At 36.1% G+C, this 4,768-nt stretch overlaps 1 pseudogene; it reads right to left on the reverse strand.

Moving 5' to 3' along the window:
- Positions 1 to 2,181: 2,181 nt before the first annotated feature.
- On the reverse strand, positions 2,182 to 3,592 carry LOC143381960 (elongation factor 1-alpha 1 pseudogene; annotated as a pseudogene).
- Between the last annotated feature and the right edge of the window lie 1,176 nt (positions 3,593 to 4,768).

The raw sequence follows: 4,768 nt of genomic DNA on the forward strand, positions 1-4,768 counted from the left end.
TCAATTTACTCAGAAATCCACCTCACCCCTTCTTCCTTACATATGTGAAGTAGGCTAATTTCACTCTGCTTAGTGAAAATCAGAGACCATGTTCTAATGGAAAATAAAAACTAAACTATCGCCATCTAGCCAGGCCAGCGACCTGAGCTGGGTTCACAATAGCTGGTTCTACCAATAACTTATGAAAATGGCAAAAGAAGCACACAACACACAGAAATACCTTTTGCTTGCAGGAATCAGGGATGGCTCTCAACCTTAAGGATCTTTTGGAAAGAGAGAGCGAGCCACCTGAAAAATCCTCTATTTATTAGGGAGAAAGACATTTGAGAATGCTCAACCCAAATGAGGCAAGGGCCTGGGTTTCAGGTGTTTGTTTGAATTAAACAAGTCTCATTGGGTGATGCCCACTCCTAGAGCATCATTCCCCTGCCATGTACAGATGAGATCCACCTGTTCTGGCACCTCTCACACCTCAGTCAGTCAAGTCTAAGGGTCTGTGCTCACTTCTGTGTGGCAGCTTCTGACACTAAACAAAGTAAAGTTAAGCAAACTTTCAACAAATAATTTCAATCACTGACCTGTAGTGTCTCTTCAAACAGGGATGTACAATTTGAATGGTATAACTCATTAGTCTTGGATACAGCTAATTGACTGCAGCCTAATGTCAACAGCTAGAATTGGGTGAAATTATGAAACTAAATTATTATTATTATTATTATTATTATTATTATTATTAGTTATACATGGACACAATGTCTTTATTTTGTTTATTTGTTTTTATGCGGTGCTGAGGATCAAATCCAGTGCATGTGTGAGGCAAGTGCTCTGCCACTAAGCCAAAATCCCAGCCCCTGAAACTAAATCTTACATTGTATGGTGTTTCTGGGAGGGATGGTGACTTTATTTTCATCGTGATTTCAATTTTAAACATAGTGTTTGTTTTTGTGAAAATTCAGAAAGAAAACTGAAGGAATAGGAGAAGGAAAATAAATGGAAAAAGTTAAGTCACATTGAGTCAAGATAAGAAAATATATTTAATAAAATTTTAATAGTACATATTTTACACAAATCACATGAATATGGTGATTGATACTAGAGATGAAGTATGGGAAAAGGAAAAGAATTCCAAGTTAGTTAAGTATTACGTTATTGGCATTACTGTGGTGCACATTTTCCAATCTCTTCCCAATAGAACATTCCTCCAATCATGGTCACCACCTGTGAGGTCACCACTATCATCTCTTGCCTAGACCACTGCTGCAGTTTGTGTAGCATCATCCCTGCTTCTGCTCTTGATTTTTCTCCAATATTCTGGTCACATATCTGAGTCAACATTTGTAAGTGGGATGCAGAAAGGCCACTGGCTTCCCCATGTTCTAGAATAACATTTGCACCCATGACCATGACCTATGCACCATGTATGAGCAATCCCTGCCAACCTCTCCATCCTGAAGTCCAACTACCTCCTTTACACACCTCTCCTTTCATTAGTGTCCTATCCAGTGCCACTAAGGTGGGGATCAATGGGCTCCTTTAGTTCCTTGGATTCCAAACATTTTTTTTTTCTTTATGATCTCTATATCTACTATTTCCTCTATACAACAACTCTTTTAAACCTTTGTGGCCATATCTCACAGTTAGAAATAGATTTTCTATTATGACCCACTGTGTGTATGTGTGTATAAAATTGAAATGAGAATGAAAATTTTACAAAACAATATGTATCCTTATTTTTGCCATATGTAACATCTCTGCTTTTTTTTTCTATTTTATTTCCTTAGTTTGCTGAAAAGAATCCATACTCTGTATTTAGTATAGGAAAATTTAGAAAAAAAGATTTAATTTACCCATGAGCAAATCATATATACATATGCACTTAGATGCTTTATTTTATTATTATTATTTTCTTATTAAACTTTTGTTTTGACTGGTCTCCAAATTATGTGACAGATTTTTGGCCAGGTTTTTTCCATTAAAAAGTACTAATTTTAAAAACGAATAACTTAAACTGCCACACACACACACACACAAAAAAAAAAAAAAAAAAAAAATGGTCTGCAAAACATTCTCCCTTCCATCTGAAGGTTTTAGGATGCATTGTTATCATTAACCAGTCTTTTACTATTAATCTTAAATGGCCAATTGAGAGAAACAATTTTGAGATTGTTCTTCCACTACTAATTAAGACTGGAGTAGCAGGTGTGGGGTCAATGCTTGTTTAGCCTTCCAAGCTTTCTTGGTACACTTGGTTATCTTGCCAGCTTCAACAGCCTTCTTGTCCACTGCTTTGATGACACCCACAGAAATTGTCTGCCTCAGATCACAAATAGCAACACAACCCAAAGGAGGAGTCAGAGAAGCTCTCAAAACACATGGGCTTTCCTGGAACCACATCAAGATCAACAATGGCAGCATTACCAGATTTCAAGCATTTTTAGGACTGTCTTTCAGTTTCTTACCAGAACAACGATCCAACTCTTTTTTTTTCAGCTCAGCAAACTTGCAAGCAAAGTGAGATGTGTGATAATCCAGTGCAGGGGCATACCCAGAACTTACTTGTTCTAGATGGTTCAGGATAATCACCTGAGCAATAAAACCACCTGCTTCCATTGGTGGATTATTTTTGCTGCCAGAAGCAACATTGCCAAGACAAACATCTTTGATGACAGGTTTTGACATTGAAGCCCCTGTGGTCCCCAGGAAGAGCTTCACTCAAATCTTCATGGTGCATTTCAACTGACTTTACTTCAGTTGTGACATTGACTGAAGCAAAGGTGACCACCATGGCAGTCTTGAGAACATAAGTCTCCATTTAACCCAGAGGCATAGTACCAATATCATCAATTTTGTGGACATCCTGAAGAGGCAGATGCAAATGCTTGTTAGTTGGACAAGTTGGTGGCAGGATGCAGTCTCAAGCTTCAAGCAGTGTGGTTCCACTGGCACTGCCATCTTTATGGGTGACTTTCCATGTCTTGAAACAAAGCATTTTAACATTTGGCTTCTGCATGTTATCATCATTCTAACAAGAAATTGGCACAAATGCTACTGTGTCAGGGTTTTAGCCAATTTTCTTAATGTATGTGCTGACTTAATGATTTCCTCATCTCTTCTGACTGTAGGGTGGCTCAGTGAAGTCCATTTTGTTAACACCGATTAGTTGTTTCACAGCTAGTGTGTAAGCCAGAAGGGCATTCTTATGGATTTGCCTACTCTTGTAGATACCAACTTCAAATTCACCAGTACCATCAGTAACAATTTGGACAGCCAGTCAGCCTGAAATGAGTCTGTAATCATGTTTTTGAAAAAGTCTCTGTGTCCTAGGGGGTCAATGATAGTCACATAATACTTTCTACAGGGAGATATCAGTGGTGATACCATGCTCACACTCAGATTTCATTTATCTGAGTTTCAGGGATACTTGCCGAAGCTCTTTTCCATCTCAGCAGCCTCTTTTTCAAAAATTCCAGAGGATTATTTTTTGTCAATCAAACCATATTTGTAAATCAGAAGGCCAGTATTGGTGGACCTGCCCAAATATACCTATGTATCCCGTGATAATCAACTTTACATGAGTCTTTTCCTTCCCCATTTTGCCTTTAATTTAGTGATGGTTTTAGCAGCAAACCTATTGCAAAGAAAAAAAAAGTTTTTATCTTATTTTTTAATGACTGGTCGTGACCCATTTAATTAAGTCTACAAACCATTATTATTTTGAAACTCACAGTTGAATTACACTTTTTAAAATTTTTACTCATAACCAGCTATTGCCATTCCTTAGGTCTTACATTAAATGTTGCCATCTTTTTGTGATGTTGCAACTGAAAATCAAAGAATGGATCCAAACAGTACTAATTCAGGGAAACTGTAAATAAAAATTAAAAAGAGCTAATAAATGTAAGTAAGTTTCTACACAGCAAACTTGACATAGTGTATGCTAACTATAAAGTAACATCATAATTTTGATACATTTAGAATGGGAAAAAAATGTAACAGTTCCTGCAATTCTTGTAGAACTTTCTCTAGGCTCCTTAAGTATTACATGAGCAGCTATGTCACTGACCTAAGTGATTAACAATTTATTTTAAAAATGCTAGCATGCAGTAACATAAAAAAAAAGAAAAAAGAAACAGGGCCTTATATGACCTCAAAATATTATTAACAGCAGACTATAATTTTTAACTAATATCCATTTTCCATCTTTTTGAGAATAGACCTTCCACTTCCTTTAAGATAACAAAGGAGCAGCTAAAAGATCACGTTTCCAAAACTCTTCATAACTAGGAATGACACGCAACCAAATTCTAGATGGTGAGCTGCAAATGAAAGTGTTGTGAAGTATTTAGAGAAAGGCCTGGAAGTGAAATTTCAATGAAATGGGCAACTTTCTTCTATCTTCTCTTATTCTTGTTGACTATAATGCGCCTATCTAATATGCCTATTATGCAAACTACAAGGAGTCTCTTGATTCCTTTTGAAAAGGAATCCAAGAAATCATGGTGATAAAACAAAAATATTGAAGTTGTCTTTGTTTTATGTAAGGAAAAAAGTATCTACTTAATTTAAACCACTATTATTTTGACATTTTCATTACATGCAATTGAACCTAACACTTTCCCAAACTGACAAATTATATGTCATTAGCTGAGTCACTTTTTCATTGATGAAACTCAGTCAAAAATTTATTCTGTAGCAAAATGTCAGCATGAATAAAAATGGTAACATAAAAGCTGATAGGTTGAAAAGTATTGTTGGAAAATATATATAT

Source organism: Callospermophilus lateralis, chromosome 16, assembly GCF_048772815.1.
Source record: "Callospermophilus lateralis isolate mCalLat2 chromosome 16, mCalLat2.hap1, whole genome shotgun sequence".
Lineage (NCBI taxonomy): Eukaryota > Metazoa > Chordata > Mammalia > Rodentia > Sciuridae > Callospermophilus > Callospermophilus lateralis.